The sequence below is a fragment of the Rissa tridactyla genome, chromosome W (assembly GCF_028500815.1).
Source record: "Rissa tridactyla isolate bRisTri1 chromosome W, bRisTri1.patW.cur.20221130, whole genome shotgun sequence".
Taxonomy (NCBI): Eukaryota; Metazoa; Chordata; class Aves; order Charadriiformes; family Laridae; genus Rissa; species Rissa tridactyla.
Window position 1 is genome coordinate 1588328 of NC_071496.1, and position 16682 is coordinate 1605009.

At 51.9% G+C, this 16682-nt stretch overlaps 1 protein-coding gene across 25 annotated transcripts in view; it reads left to right on the forward strand.

Annotated features, from left to right (window-relative positions):
* LOC128901944 (transcription factor 4) overlaps positions 1-238 on the forward strand; it is a 236692-nt gene extending 236454 nt beyond the window's left edge. For all 25 annotated transcript variants that reach the window (XM_054184120.1, XM_054184112.1, XM_054184110.1 and 22 more), the window contains one exon: positions 21-238. The gene's annotated coding sequence lies outside the window, so the exon portion shown is untranslated. The remainder of the gene's footprint in view (positions 1-20) is intronic.
* The last annotated feature ends 16444 nt before the right edge of the window (positions 239-16682 follow it).

Sequence of the window (16682 nt, forward strand, 5' to 3'; positions counted from 1 at the left end):
ATTTTTTACTTCTTCCGCAGGTCCAAGTTGCCACATTTCTTCATTTAAGCAAGAGACCACTTCCTTAACAGCTGTATTATCTTAAACCCACATAAACACTTCTCCTTAACCCCTTTTTTTGTAATATAAGACAAGTCTGAGTAGTTAAGAATCACAGACGCAAGAGATTTCAGCATTCCCGATTATTAAAACCGAGAAAAGGAAAAAAAAAAAAAAAAACAAAAAAACAAACCACCACCACCACAACAACAACAAAAAAAAACACGAAAAAAAAACCACAAACAAAAAAAAGTGCAACTTGAGGGACGACTCTCTTTAACATATCATGCAGAATGTCTAACGCAGTATGTTACGAGCTGTAAGTGCACAGCCCAGAGACTGAATGGCAATCTTCTCCACACTGTGGGACAATGCATTTGTGCCTAAACTTTCTTTTGGAAAAAAAAAACAAAACAAAAAAAAAAAAAAAACAAAACAAAAAAAAAGGAAAAAAGAAAAAATATAATTAATTTGTAAGTCTGAGAGTTAAAAAAAAAAAAATATTTAATTTAAAATTGTAAACTTGCAATAATGAAAAAGTGTACTTCTGAAGAAAAAAAAAAGGAAAAAAAAAAAAACCGAGCGTTTTTGTTGGTGTGCTAGACAGCTAGTGTTTATACTTACTGGATATTAAAAGGGAAGCTTTGCTGCCCAGATATTTACAAAACCAGCAAACGTCCTAATGAAAACTGAAGCGATGACATTAGCCATTCCTTAGGGTAGGAGGAACAGATGGATCTTATAGACCTATGACAAATATATATATATAAATATATATATAAATATATATTAAAAATTTAGTGAATATGGTAAGCTTTTGTTCATTTGTTTCGGACTTTTTTGCTCCTGTAAAAAAATAGTACTGATTAACTTTTTTAAAAAGAAGATTTTACTGTAAATAAGGATTTTTTTTCGTCTTATTTCTGTCCCCCCGTCCCCGTTCCCCCTCCCTCCCCCGTTTTTTCGTTGTTGTCACCCGTAGTGCCAGCTCTGTCTCTGGAGGGGCGGCGCGGGCTCTAACGCTGACCCTGACCTTGCTTCTCATTCATAAGGAAAAGTGGCGAGTCGTTCCCGCCGTCCGGGGGCGCGGGGGGGACGGGGCGGGGGACGGGACACGGGACGCGGAGGGGGGCGCGGAAGGGGGACGCCCCGCCGCCCCCCCCCCCACCCCAACACCCTGCCGCCCCCCCCCACCAACCCCACCCCCCCCACCCCCCCCCCCCGGGCTGGGATTTTCAGAGGTACAAGGTTAGAATGCTCCAATGTTACCACTGTGCCTTCCAATGTTTATATCATCGGAAACGTAACGGAATCAAGTGGCTGTGATTAACGAACCGATTAAAGCGTTACCTATGTGTGTAGCCTAAATAGTGTGCAGTGAGGCGTTGCTGAATACATGGTCAGATTTTTTGGGGGGGGGGGGGAAGGGGGGGGGGGGCGGGGGACCATCGCGGGGCGGGGGGGGTGGCGGGGATGGGGCCGGGGCTGGGGGGGGGAATTGCAAGTAGTGTGACAGATTTGATCGACTTCTCTCTTTCCGTTGTTCTTCTCTCGTTTTTTAAGTGGATTATTTAAGCGTAGACCACTTGCTGCCTCCTCCTTTCTTTGTGAAAAATGCCAATTTCGGTCATCATGCAGCATTATACCGAGCCTTATGAGTCCTAAAGCATTAAGTTGCACTTTCTCGAGGAGGGGTGGTAGTACAGTATTTCTCTGGCCAGTACGAATGAAGTTTTTACTGAACATATTTAATAGTAACATAGCTCAAACTATGGCACAGCAGCTCATCAGATAACTAGCTTTGGAGTCTGGGCACAATCGAACCAACTTCCATAGCGAACCTTAATAACGATGGACTTTGGTGTACAGTGCGATTAACAGATAGTGCTCCTAGTTAAGTATTTGTCAGCATCCTTTTGTCTCTTAATTCCAGCTTCTATTTTTACAGCCACACCAACCTGGCATGTATTTGAAATAAAATCTCCCTGTTCGAGTAGATTTTTCCACCTATCAACACTGAATAAATGCCATAAATCCATCAAACGGTCTAAATGTTCCATCTGTTCTCCTGTTTTGCCAGTTATAGAGTAATGAAAAAATACATTTGTAAATTTTATGCAACAAATGGCAAACGTATCATTATTTTGAAATTGTGTATGTAAAAGTTATATTTTTACATGTAGACTCTTGTTATTATGTGTTTTAATACATTGTATCGGGTTTGGTTTTTTTTTGTTTGTTTATAAAAATCTGTGTGGTTGAAAAAAAAGCAACAAAGTCTCATTTAAACGAAACAGTGAGATACGAGAATCTGAATTTTATGTTTGTTTCTGAAAAAAAAAAAAAAGAAAAAAAACAAAACGTAAAGAACAAATACGATAGTTAACCACGTGCTCACCTTGGCCGTCCCCATTCCCATTCGGATTAGCTGTGTGCGTGCTGAAAACTGTAAATACCTTCCGTAGCGAGAAAACTTCTCAATGTTTTTGAGTTGCCGATAAGTTTCTCAAATGTGGAGGTGGATTCAACTGCTAGAGGAGGAGACCGCGCTCCATCCCCAGCGGCAAAGGCTTTCTTGCAGGAGAACGGCTGGACTCGGAGCGGGTTGATCGGAGAGGTGGGGCGGGATAAAGCTGGAGCCCCCCCCCAACCCCGAACCCTGGCGCTGAGGGGTCGGGGGTCCCCGCGGGGGCTGCTCCGCGCTCTGCTGGGCCTCCGGATGCTGCCAAGAGCACGATGCCGATGAACAAGCCATACGATAGTGTGTTTTCCAGGAGGCCTCGGAGCCGGCGGATCACGCCGGGTTCCATCCGAGAGCACCCCGGGGTAGGGAGCGGCACGGAGACCATCAGGATGCCGAGGACTGTGCTTCTCCTAAACCGTGTAAAAAAGAAAAAAATAATAATGATAAGACCAACTTCACGTTTATTTAAAGCGATCTGTGAACAGACAATAAATGACCGGTTTAGTTTCTTCTGGAACTTAAAAAAAAAAAAAAAAAAAGGAAAAATAAGGAAGGAAAAGCTTTTCTTGTCGGGCCAGCAGCGGGTCTGGCGGAGCAGCCGGGGCGATGCCGGGCGGCTCCCGCTGCCGGGATGGATGTGGCAGGCGCCTGGCCCCCGGGCAACGCACCCTCCTCCCTCCCGGGTGGAAGGACCCAGGACCCCGGCCGGCTTCCACTCCAGACAAGGCGAGATTTCGAAACCAAAAGCCCCTCACGAGCGTGTAACCCGTCGTTTTTTTGCCATCATTTCCCAGCCCCCCGGGAAGGCGTGCGCATCCCGAGCTGCCTTTCTCCGAGGGGATTGAGCCGATGATACCGGAATGAAAGCGCCGAAGGTTTTAGAAAGCCGTACCCTGGGGTAACAGAACCGGGCTGAGAAACTCTGAAAGAACGAAATCTCGAATTAGCGGCTTTTTCTGACCTGATCCACCTCCACATTCCAGTAATTTATGAATGCGCCGAGTAGGGAACCCGTTCATCCAGAACTTTTTTACCATTCGTCTTCTGTGTAGCTGCGAGGAACACTCATGTTTATACAACTGTCAGTCCTACCAGTGATGCAACTTGTACCGATTCAGTCTTCCGAGCTTTTTTGGGTTGGTTTGGGGCTTTTTTTTTTCAGTTTTTTTTCAGGGGTCGGGGGGGGGGGGGGGGGGGAAGGTGCTGAAGACGGGGGGTGGGGGGGGTGGGGAGGTCAGGGAGAGGAGGGGGGGGGTTCACCTTTGTATCCAAGAGGCAGAAGAACGATGCGTGTCCAAAAAAGCGAACAATCCAGAATATTTGCCAGGAACGAAGAGATTTCAGCGGAAACAAGCACAAATGGAAAAAAAAAAAAATTCAAAAAAAAAATTCAAAAAAAAATAGGAAAAAAAAAAGAAAAGAAAAAATTAGTCCACTGGTTGACTGGAAAAAAAAAAAATAATACAAAACCTAGAGGTGGAATACGATGAATTCCAACACAGCGGGGCACCAGGGCCCGGGGGGGCCCTACCTTTTCGTTTCCTTTTTGTTTTGTTTGTTTGGGTTTTGTTTTGTTGGGTTTGGTTTGTTTTTTTAAAAAACAAAACAAAACAAAACAAAACAAAAACAAAACACCCGTTCTTTCTCATGGGACTTGAAGTTGATTCATATTTGTGCAGTGCTGGTTTGACCATACTCATTTCAAGTATTATAGACTTATGTAATGGTGAAAATATATGAACTGTGGCCTTTTTCATTCTTGTTACTTGTGATGCAATTAAGTGAAGATAAGAAAAAAAAAAAAAAGCAGAGATTTACCATGTATCAGTGCCTGGCTTTTTGTTATAAAGCTTCGTTTGTCTAGTGCTCTTTTTGCTATAAAATAGACTGTAGTACACCCTAGTAGGAAAAAAAAAAAAAAAAACTAAATTTAAAAATAAAAAAATATATTTGGCTTATTTTTCACAGGAGCAATCCTTTTATACCATGAATATTACGGAGAAAAAAAAAAAAAAAAAAGAAAAAAAATTGTCAGATTCTGAATATTTCTTCTTTGTAGATTTTTGGAATCATTCTGAGTAAAAGTTTGTTACTTTATTTTACTATTTAAAAGATGTTATTTTACCATGTGTTATTGAGATGAAACTGTATGGTAGCTTTTTTTTTTTAGTTGTAGGTCGCAACGGGGAAATTTTTGCGACTGTACACATAGCTGCAGCAGTAAAAATGAAAAAAAAAACAAAAAAAAGGGGAAAAAAAGGAAAAAAAAAAAAGGGAAAAATATCCAAAAAAAAAAAAAAAGAAAAAAAAAAGATGAACAGTTACACCTTGTTTTCAATGTGTGGCTGAGTGCCTCGATTTTTTCATGTTTTTTGGTGTATTTCTGATTTGTAGAAGTGTCCAAACAGGTTGTGTGCTGGAGTTCCTTCAAGAAGATGACAAGCAAACAAAGCCAGCTTGGTGTAGGCCATTACCTGTTTCTCATCTGTAGTTATTCGATGCCGTCATGTACATGACCGTTCTGTAGCAATAAATGTGCCATTTTTATAAACCCTTTCCGACACTTGGCTTTCATTTCATTCCGCGTTGCCCAGCGCCGCCGGGGCCGGCCGCGCCCCGGCCTGGTTTTGGGGGGGTTCTTAGGAGAACGGGGGCACTTTTTTTTTATATATATATATATGTGTGTGTGTGTGTGTGTGTGTGTACAAAAAAATACGTTTTTGTGTGGCCTGGCGGGCTCGGTGTTGCGCGGCTGGGGTGGCTGGAGGAGCCGGGGTCGAGCGTTTCGGGCTTCCCCCACGTTGGCTTCTTCACCCTCCGGGAACGTTGGCAAAGGCACGTGCTCTAAAAACACATTTTCATTCGCATCTAGATTTTGCTCCGTTCCCTAAGTAAAACACCTGTGTTTCACCCTGAAACCCGAGCCCCTGGAAGAATACAAAGCACCTGCTCGATGCTGGAGCGCGGGCAAAGCCGACCCACGAGCCTTGGAAAAACAGGCGGAATCTGTAAAACCCGAGGCTGCGTATCTGCCAAAAATGTGGACCGCGGAGGGCTGCGCTGTGGCCGGGCGTGGGTCGCTGGGTCAGCTCTTCCGTAGGCTTTTCTCCGCCGCGGTTTCACGGTTGGAGCCGGCGTGAAGACCCAAGATGCACAACGGTTGCAAACCGAGCGTTGCCAACCACACTCACGGTTTCACGGTGTTTACACTTGGTTTTTGGTAATAATTCCCTTGCGGTTGGCACTGCTGGACCTTCTCACGCCCGATGGAAACCGCCGAGTTCAAACCCGTTACAAACTCCTCGCCTCACATCTTACCGAATCGCGGTGGTGGGGGACGTACAGGCTGAGAGGGGACCTTGGTGGAACAGCCTTGGGTTGGGTTGGGTTGGGACAAGCTCGGGGGGGGGCCTGGTTCACGCCTCACGTGTACGACACCCAAGATGGACATAAAAAACACTGCAGATTTGCACTGAGGAATTCTTTATCCTGCACGGTGTCTCTGGGATCATGTCAGCACCCTGCAAGGCCCATCAGGGCGGCCCTCGGTGGCAAAATGTGAGGACTCGATTTAACGGGTGGTACGTGACGCCCACCTGATCCTTGCCACGCTTGTGAACGGTGACACCTCTAGTTTTGCCAACGAAGGGAGTTCTGTTGCCGCGGTTTTCCCTTCTGCCACGATTCGTCATTGCTCCTGAACGATGCCGTTCGGTCTCTTTGAGTGTTCCAAATGAAACGGCGTGTTTAACCCAGTTTTCCTTCCCCAGCAGGACAGGGGGGCGTTTTAAATCACTGCGGCCGCTGGCTCCGTGGGGTTTCCTGGGGGAGGGTGCTCAGACTTCTCAGAACATGAACGGTTTAGTGCTGGTTTTTGTCAGAGTTAGGCTGATGGTTGGACTCGATGATCTGAAAGGTCCCTTCCAACCTCGGCAATTCCACAATTCCCTGATCTCCAGTTAATCCCTGGTGGAGAAGGTGGCTTTCGGGTCCAGCCCATCAAGGCTATGCGTGGCTGGCCCAGGGGGTCTCCATGTGCCCTGCCGGCTCTCAGCTCGTTTTGGAGGAACTCCTGCAACCCCTGAGCCCACCACCCTGCTTTTCATCGGCAACCAGCACAACCAGACCTCTCCTTCCCAGCACTGAGAGCCTGGACCCAGCAGGAGCCCCTGCCCTTTTCTGCCTGCGTTACCTGCTCTGAAGATGCCACCGGAGCCACCTGCCCAGTGTGTCCGGGTGCTGCCAGCCCTCCTCTGCCCGGGAAGCATCATCCCCGCTGCCATCGGTCCCAGCACAGCCGGGCTGGAGCGAGGAGCCGGGTGGGCAGGGATGGAGGAGGAGGAGGAGGCAGTGTGGGCAACCCAGCACCAGCCACCCGGCCACCACCCGGTGCCCACATCTTCCCCTGGGCACCAGGGCCGCTCGCCAGCACTCAGGGGTTAGTTCTCCACCTGCAGAAACCAAAGGTGTTTTACCGAGAGGGTGTCCCGAGGGGCTGCGAGGGCTGGGGCGGGCGCACGGGTGGGATGGGCACCGGGCACAGCTCTGCCAGCCCAGGGATGGGCAGAGAGGGGATGGAGAAGCTGGGAGGGCTGGAGCCCCTCTGCTGTGGGGACAGGCTGAGAGAGCTGGGGGGGTTCAGCCTGGAGAAGAGAAGGCTCCGCGGAGACCTTCCAGCCCCTTCCAGTCCCTCAAGGGGCTCCAGGAAAGCTGGGGAGGGACTCTGGAGCAGGGAGGGGAGCCATGGGACGAGGGGGAACGGTTTTAAACTGGAAGAGGGGAGATGTAGATGAGATCTGAGGAAGAAATTGTTTGCTGTGAGGGTGGTGAGCCCCTGGCCCAGGTTGCCCAGAGAAGCTGTGGCTGCCCCATCCCTGGAGGGGTTCAAGGCCAGGTTGGCCGGGGCTTGGAGCAACCTGGGCTGGTGGGAGGTGTCCCTGCCCAGGGCAGGGGGTGGCACTGGATGGGCTTTAAGGTCCCTTCCAACCCAAACCGTTCTGTGATTCGGCCACTGACAGCAGCTCAGCCACGCCACATTTAGAGGGCTTTCAACAGGACATTCAGTTGGTAATTCATTTATGAGGAGTTTGGGCTTTGCTTTTTTTGTTGGTTTGTTTGTTTACTAATAAAGCTACGGGTCTCCAAATTTCTTCCAAAAAAGAATAGAAGAGCTGAAGGGAGAAAGAATGGGTTTCATTCTTCTGTTGCCTCTATAGATAGAGTCTGGATGAGGATTCGTCCCACCCTGTCCCGTGGCCGACGGCTCGAGGAAAGCTGGCTTGATACCCCATGCAATTACTCCTCAGTTATGTTGGTAGCCAGTAAATACATCTCAAGTGTCCTGAGCTTGTAAATCTTCGCAATGGGAGCACTGGGAATGAAACTGCTGCGTCCTCTCGGCTCGGACAGGGAGCCCGGCGGCGTTACGCAGACGGGGACACGGGGGGGACAGGGACCCTCAGCCCCATCCGAGCCCGAGAAGAGCCCTCGGGTGAACGCCCTGTATTGACTTTCTCTGGGCATTTAGGTTTGGGGTTTTTTTTTTGTTTTGTTTTGTTGTGTTTTTTTTTTTTTAAAACAATGCTGAGGCTAAAATGCAGCTCCCCTGCTCTCGTTTCCTTCCTGCTGTGGTTCTCAGAGCTGAAACCTGCTCACGCCGGGGCGCGACGAGGGGCACGCCGGCACAAAGGCTTTCACGCAGCGTCGTCCTTTTACGTCTGGATGCCAAACGCCCTGGCCCTGCTGCTGGCAGCTCCCCACGCTTATTTGAACCCTAGCACTCATCGATTTGGTGGCACGGACCGTCTCTGAAGACAAGCCCTCCTGGCCTGGAGGGAAGAACGCGGTGGCTAAGACTCACCTCCTACTTCAGGGCGTCCCCCAGACGCCGCATGGCTGGCAGATGCTGCTTGGCACGTGGGCAAGGGGAGGGTGCAAACAGCCTTTGGGCTTTGGTATGGGTGTTGGCATGCTCGAGGAGGAGGAGAGGAGCGGGGCTGGTCCGGGGACAGCAGGGGCTGTCACCCAGCGCCATGGGGAGCAGATGGCACCGCCAGGCCGAGCGGGCTGGCCCTCGGCTCCGTGCCGGCGTCTCAAAGATCGCCAAAAAAAGAGATCGCCACGGCTTCTTGCTTGTGATTAGGAGAAAGACCTGGTGTTTTGGGTAGTCCTATTTACAGAGCAGTTCCTCTCGCGGAGGGAACATCCCCGGGGAGCCGGGCCACCCGTGCAGCGGTGGCTTTCGCAACGGCTGCGTTTTTCTGATGCCAAAAAAGAGCAATAATAGAGAAAACAGGGCAAGAGCAAAAGTCCTGCATCAGTTTGCATGCAATGCCTCTGCCTGAGCTCCCCCACAGCCCAGGAGGACTCAGCCCCTGCCGGCCGGTGGGTGAGTGGCCGCAGGTGCCGCTCTGGTGGCCATCGGGGCAGTGGCAGCAACCTCAGAGGGTTTTGCAGAGCTCCTGGTGGGACAGACTGGGGAAATCTGTCCCCTCGGAGCAGAAGCTGGTTATAAGCCATGCTGGGCAAACTCTGCCCCACTCTAACCAGCCAAGGCACACAGCGTTAGCCCAGGGGCCAGTGCAGGACAAGGCAGCCCGGGCTGGCAGCCCGTGTCACCCCCGGCCACCCAGGTGTGGGTCCTGTGCCCCAAACTGCTGCACAATGACGGTGTTTGGCGCGGGCAGGCTTTGCTCAGCGGGCACTGAAAAGGCCCAGGGCACACACCAGGGTGGTGGCCACCGGCCCTTGTGGTGGCAGTGCCCATTGGTAGCTGTCACCTGGTGTCCCCAGGCTGCTCGTTTTGAAAATTGCCTCTGGAAGCAGGGTGGTGGCAGTGGAAGATAGCCGCGCCGGCACGCGCACGGTGTTTCTGCTAGGAAAAAAAACAGGGGTGCCCAAAGCCGTGGGAGGGGGGTGCTGCGGGAGAAAGCCCAGGGCAGCCACCCAGGCCAGACCGGGCCCCAGCGCTGGGATGGGATGGGATGGGATGGGATACTGTGTGAAGCCACTGGGGAAACAACCAGACCAGAAGCATCAGGAGGTGCAGAGGTGGGGGATAAAAGCTGCTTGGCTCCCTGGGTGATGGGAGGGGTGGTTCCTGGGTGTGGTCACAGAATCAATCAATCAATCAATCAATCAATCAATCAGTTAATTGGAGGCAAGGTCCTTTGCAAGCCATGTGATTTGTTTTTTTAAGAACAGAGGCAGCGTGGAAGCCTGTTGGGGTGGCAGAAGACCAGCTGCCTGAGGCTGGTGTTTGCCCAGCAGTGCGGTGGCCCTGGGACGGGCTGGGGACGCGTGGCAGCTCGGTGACAAGGCGACGAGGTGCTGGCAGCGACTGCCCAGCCTCAGGTCAGTGATGTTTCCTTTACCTCCAGTCGCTGTTTTTTCTTCTAATTGTTTAATTTTACCCAGCTACCACTGACTGCATGCTCTTGGAATGACTTCAGGAGTTTCTCTCCCTCCTTTCTGCTGGTACCAGCATCACTGAAGTTGTCGGGGTCGAAGCACATTTGAGGCATTTCTGGGCAGAACAAATGGGTGCTTCCCTGGGTACGAGGGGGTTTTGGGGTACCTCTGCCCACCTGCCAGCTGGGACAACGTCCTTCCCAGGAAAATCCATTTCCCATCCAATGCGGTGATCGGCAGCGCTGCCAGCGTTTTCCCATTCCCCGTGGGGGCAAACCTGGAAGCTTTGCTGGTGAACAATGAAAACATTATTCCAAAATACTCCCATATAACCCAGGAATCTCCTCGGGAGGGTGATGAGGGGTTCCGAGTCCTTCCCAACCCGCTGGTGTCTCTGCAAAAAACAAACCAATGCCAAGTGAAATGGGCTGAAAAGTTTCTCTTTCAGTAAATAGCCCTTTTGGCAAGAAATGCAGAAAATTTTCTGTTCGATTCTAAGCGCTGATTTTCTCAAATACCGCTGCTTATACGATCAGATAGATTTCTGTAGCATGAGCTGCTTTTAAGCTCTTAAAAACGCGCTCAGTTGTAATCTAGTGTTAATCAGATTGTAGTCAGCTGTCCCTGGCGCGGCGCAGCGGGGCCGCAGGACCACGAAACCTCCCCGCGACGCTGCCGGGCAGCTGAAAACCTCGGTGCTATTTCTATAGTGCCCATTCATTAGCCAGGAGAGTGTTGTGGCGGCGGCGTCTCCGTGAGGACCCGCGACGCTGAAGGTGAAGCCGGGCTGGGGGGTTGCTGGGGAGGAGGCAGACCCCCGGGGTTTAACGCAGCCCTTGGCCTGGGGTTTAGGGTCCTCGGAGCCCGGGCATCCCTCCAGAAGCGCTAAATACCTCGGGTAGATCCTTAGCTAGGACTCGTTTATCTCCTTTACTCCGCTAAGCCAATATTGTTATTGATAAGAGAAATCCTGCAGCCGCCTTCTAAATCCCTTCCCCGGCGCAGCTGGGTGGGCGAGCGCCGGCGTCGGTGGGGAACGGGCTGGTGATGGAGAGATGAAGATGCTGGGGCTCGAGCTGGGGCAGAGACACCCCCAGACTCAGCTCTCTATTCTGAAAATAGCCAAAACTTAATTTTATTAGGATTTCTTTTTTTTTTTTTTTTTTTTAACAAGAGCGTAATATTGATCAACACTTTTCTGTTGTCAAACATTCAGTGCCTCCATCGGGAGGGGGGAGAAAAGGAGCACTGTGGGAAGCAGCACTGCAAACTCCATTGGGATTTGCCTGGAAGAGAAGCCTGGGGAAGCGTCCCCGTGCCCGACGCCGCGCGGCGGGGGCTGCGGCACAAAGCGAACTTGGGTGCAGATGCGCCGGGGAGCGCTCAGATACTTACTGAAATGCGCTGAATAAACCATAAGCCTGCGCTTCAAAGAAGTCGAAAGAGGATTAAAGCATCTGAAATAGGCCAGAGCTGGTTTGTTGCTGCCGTTTCTGGTGTTTTGGGTTTTGTTGGTTTTTTTTATTGTTATTTTTTTTAAACTTTGTCAGAAGGGTCAGTCGCCAGCAGGATGGCGGGCATCTCCCCGTCCTCCCTGCAGGAGCAGCAGCCACTACCCCAGACCTGGCTACCCGAGGAGCAGTAAGGGCCAGTGCCGGCGATGTAGGGCACGCTGGGCTGTGGGGGGGGCTTAACGACGCTCTAATCCCGAGAGAAAAATCGCATTTGTAAAAAGAGAGGAGGAAAAGAAACCCCCACCAAGTAGCGCGTTGCAGCCTGCAAGCTGTTGTTCTGGGGCTGCAGAACGCCCCGGTGCCACGGGGACACTTCGCGTGGCTTTTTGTCCTGTGCCACCAGCAACAGCAGGGGCTCAGGCTTCGGTGATTAAAGTCTTCACACCAGAAGCATCCAGTCTGGCGGGGAAGCATCCCCGTAGCGCTGCCTGTCATCGTCCTCCGAGGTGTCATTGTTGGGTTTTTTTGGTTTGGTTTTTTTTTTTTTGGTCGAATTTGAGCCCAGTGCGTGGGCTGGCATCGCCTGTGACCCTGCATCCCAGCGAGCCGCTGGGGCTTAATGGTCTGTGAGGGCAAATACGGGAGCCCTGGAAGGCAGAGTTAAAGTCCTGGGGGCTCTGGGTACGCGTACACACGGGCGCCCAGCATAAACAGGCCAAAAAGTGACAGAAAATATTGGTGACTAGTCGAGCTAAATCCTCAGTCTTGCCCATACAGATGTGGAAAAGGATATTTAGCTTTTGCAGAGTGTTGGGGCTGTTTTGTGCGATGTAAAAATGAAGCGCAATTCCTCAGGCATGCCGTGGAGGACCGGGCTGACCCTCTGGCCTGGCCTCCAGACCGTGGTGCTGAGGGGGCTCGTGAGGATCACCGGAGATCAGGGACCAGGCGTTTATGGAGACGAGAGGGGATCAGTTTAAAAAAAAAAAAAAAAAAAAAAAAAAAACCCCAAACAACTCTGAAAGAATGGCATTTCAATAGACAGAGGCTTTGGCTGTGCGTTGTGGGATTTTCCCACTTGGCTGCCGGTGTGTCCCTTGGCTTTTCACAGGGCTTTCTAAGGGACGGAGGGGTCGGCAAGCATTGCTCGCGTGGGGCGTGATGCAGAAATCCAAGCCTACTCCTACAGTAACGGTGAAGCCATACGTCAGACCCACCGGGGGTAATTTTGGGGGTGATGCTGTGCCCTTTAGGATGACGGAGCTCCTGCCTCAGTATGTGAAGCCCATCACCGGGGCGTCCTGGTGCTGTCATGGGGCTCAGGGGCATCCCTGTCTCCATGCTCGGTGTAGCCCCTGGGTGATGGTTTTGCCTTTGGGACCTGAGCTGTCGCGTTTGACCCAGCGATAAGATATGAAAGCCATGTTTGTGCCTGGCGTTGATTGTGGAGGTGATCCGTTCTCCTCCCCAGGAATGGCACCGGCACCATCCGCTCCTCCTGGCGGCAGCACCCGGAGCGGATGGAGCTGGGTTATCAGCGGTGCCCAGCCAGCCCCAGGGATGCTGGGCACTGCATCTCAACTGGCCGCGAGCCCCGGCGCCTGTCGTCTGATGATGGGGAGGCTCACCAGGGGTCAGAGGGGTCTTTCAAAGCCCAACAAGTTCAGTTTGACCTTTTTCCCTAGAAATTAGAGCTGTCGGAGGGAGAAATGTCCCTCCGGGCTGTGCGTGCCCCCTGGCCCATCCGTGGGGGTGGAGGGGAGGCTGAAGTCAAGAGATGTTCAATGTATTTGGGGTGAATTATACAATACGGGGCAGCGGGAGAGAAAACGGCTTTCCATGTGGATCGCTGAGCCTGCATAGGGAAAAACAATGGCTCCTCTGGGAAAAGCACGGGCAGGGATGGGTCGGCGTCGCGGGGCATGGGGATGCACAGCCCCGGCAGCCCCATACAGCGGTGCCCTTCATCTCAGCTAAGCGCTAATTGCATCTCATTAGCGAATACCGCCAGGCCTTGCTGCAGCTGCAAAGGGATTAGTGCAAGGCCATGGGAGATCCCTCTGCCGGGGGTGGATGTGCCGGGTCAGACCGTGACCCCCAGGCAGCGCTTCGGGGAGGGGGAGGCGAGCTGGGTCCTGCCTTCGCTTCCCCCGAGCATCCTAAGTTCCTACTCTCCGTTAACACCGCTGCAGCGCCAATAATAAAATAAAAAAAAGAGCAGAACCCCATGAAACGAGCAGCTGATGACAAAAGCTTTGGTGGAAGGTGGGGAAGCGCCGAGGGAAGCCAAAAATATCGGTGTGGATTAAAGGCCAGGGAGCCGCGCTTACACACAAAGATTATGGGGAAAGTCCCGAATAATGTGGAATAAAAGGGGCTGAAAGACCATTAAAATTAATCAGAGATTAACAGAAACAGAAATGCAAGACTGCTGAGCCAGACTTATCTGCTGTCAATTGAACTTATTTCAGCGGAGAAATAAGACTATCAGATTTGGAGCATAACGATAAGGATAAGCGAGATCTCTTAAACCTCTAGAGAGACTCTGGGGAGTGCTCCCAGCCCTTCTGTGACACACACACCCACACCCCGTGTGTCCCTGTCTCCTCCGCGTCCCCGCAGGCAGGTTGGTACCCGGGGTGGAAGCCCCTCGCCCCATCCCTGCCCCATCCCGCGGCGTGGGGCTGAGCCCTGAGCTCCAGAAACGCTACCGGCCTGCCTCCGCCGACTGTTTATCTGCTCTCACGCTAATGATGATCCTTGGGAAAAAAACAAAAACCTTCGCCCGTCAGCAAAACGCCTGCTTCTTCCTACGGGAGGGGGTGGGATTTTTTGGGGAGGGTGCGACTGTGAAGGGGGTGGGGGGGGGGGGGGGGGGCGGTCAGTTTGTTTTAATGGTGCGAGAGCTACAATGAGTGACATCCGAAAAGGATCTGGCAGGAGGGATTGATTTCAAGAAGGGGGGGGGGGAAAAAAACCCCAAACCCCAACACAGCAAATATGTAGTGGCTCGCTCGCGAAAAATGTGGTTCGGATTAAAAGAGTTACGCTTTTTAAAAAAAAAAAAAAACCAAAAAACTTTAAAAAATTAATATTGCTTTTAAAGCACGACTTGGGAAGGAGCTGAATTCGGGGATGGCATGGGGCTGGGTTGTCCCTAATGCCCGATGCCCTTCCCCAGCCTGCCCATCACCCTGCCCTTCCTCCCGGGTACCGGCTCCGGGGCCGTTTGATGCCGCGGGTCGGAAGTCAGTCGGATTCGAGGAAGCTGAGGATATTACAGCATCAGAGCCGGCGTAATTAGAGGCAGATCTGCGACTTGCTGTAAATTGTCTTAGCTTCATTGAAGTCAACAATCTTTGAAGTGGCTGGAGGTATGATAACTTACACCAGCTGAGGATCTGCCGACGACCCTGGGGGTTTTGCAGCCAGTTATTCATCCTTATGGCCCAAATACTGGCCGGGCACATCCAAGCGCCTCAAATGCTGTTCCCGTGTCCTGGGAATAGTCGGCGAATGGATCCGAAGCAGTTACCTGGGGCTGAGAGGGCGAAGATCGGATGGAGGGAGGGAAGTTACGACTTGCCACGGCACTAACGCTGGAGCGAACCGAGACGCAGGCTCCCCCGGAGGGCTGGGAGATGTGGGTGAGGAGTACCACCGAACAACGGTGAAGAAGCAAACCAACTTGCTTGTAGAGACGAAAAGTGACACGTGCACCTGGTTATGGCCCTGCTTTAGTCGTTCTTAAATAAAAGCCTTACTGGGGTTTTTAGGGCGTTTGGAAAACTAGCCTGGAGACCAGAAGAGGGTTTCCAATAGCGCCGTCTCTGTTTCCAGATAACTCATCCAGCCTTCCTTTTTTATTGCCTGCGAAATCTCTCCGTAGAGGAACTCCTATAACAGCCCAAAGCCCAAGATTTCACCGACCCCTTCTGCCTTACGTCTCCCCGCTGCGCCGCCGGTTAGGTTACTCCCGCCAGGCTTCGCGGCGATGCTTTTGGGCGAGGGGACGAGCACCCAGCGGGGCAAGGAGCAGGTGTTTTTTACAGGGCAGCGTCAGGACTTGGCTTATGTCTGCTCAGGGGTGTGGGCGTTTAGGACCTTTTCTCCCCATTTGAGCAGCCCCCGGGACACCCCGATCCCTCGCCAAGTGCCTCGTCCTCGCAGCTCCCTACGGCCACCAGCCGGCGCAGAGTCCCCTCGTGAAACACGTCGCAATTGGTTGCCCTCACCAAAACCTTTCTTTCTCCCTCGATTCCTCTGATTTTTTATGAAAACCTCATCGTCGCTTTGCTGCGGCGTCTCTACCTTCAAGCTCCTGCTCGGACGGCGAGGGCAAACGACTACAGAAAGCCAAATTAGCCATATTGCATAGGAATGCAGGCTCCAATCAGACCCTCGCTGCTCATTCCTCCGCACAAAGCATATAAATTCATCCCAGATGGGTAAATAAGCAGTCAGCTTTTATTGAGAAAACTGTGTATTCATTTTGCTGCTGCTGACTAATTTCTCATAGACATTCCTTCCTACGTATTGAGCAAGCATCTTCCCGCATCCCTCCGATGCGCTGTTAGCAGGAGAAAATTATATCATACTATTTCTAATTCGTGTTTAGTAATTCTAGCTCTTTTTTTTTTTTTTTTTTTTTAATATAAATAGGCTGATCCAGTCCAACTGGGGCTTGGTGATGGAGGTGAGCCAAAAAATCTGGCGACCTACTGCCAGGGCTTCGTGCTCTGGTGTTCCGAGCAGCGGGGACTGGGTGTAAATGGATCAGATGGATGGTGGGGAGAGACGTCTCCTAGACACAGCCGATTACGCCGGCTTCCATCAGCCCTGCTTTGGAGAAGGCCAGTTGGCATCTGCTCCAAGCGGCAGGCTGCGGCTTTCGGAGTTCATTTTGGGGGATCCGGGCAGGTTCTGGCACCGCGGGTTGGATTACGGGAGAGCGGCGGCGATGGGTTGCCCCCCGAGCCGGGACGATGGGTCGCAGGGCCGTGGGGCTGGCGGAGCCGAGGCAGACGCTGCGGCTGGGGCTGGTCCCCGGTTCCTTCCTCCGCCGCCTTTCCCACAGCCCCGGGTATTGTCTGGGCGGCTGCCGGGGCCGGCTGGGGCTGGCCAGCCCCGGCGGAGCGCCCGTGGCTTTTGGTTCTCATTCTTTAAGGGGGGGGGGGCGGGAAATAGAAAAGAAAAACAATAAAGTGCAAAATAAGGAAGTTTCTTCATCTGCCTCCCTGGGGGGATATCAGGGTCCCGTCGTGGGGTTGGGAGGGTGAGTAACCGCTTCCCCCTGCCCTGCCCGGGATGTTCCT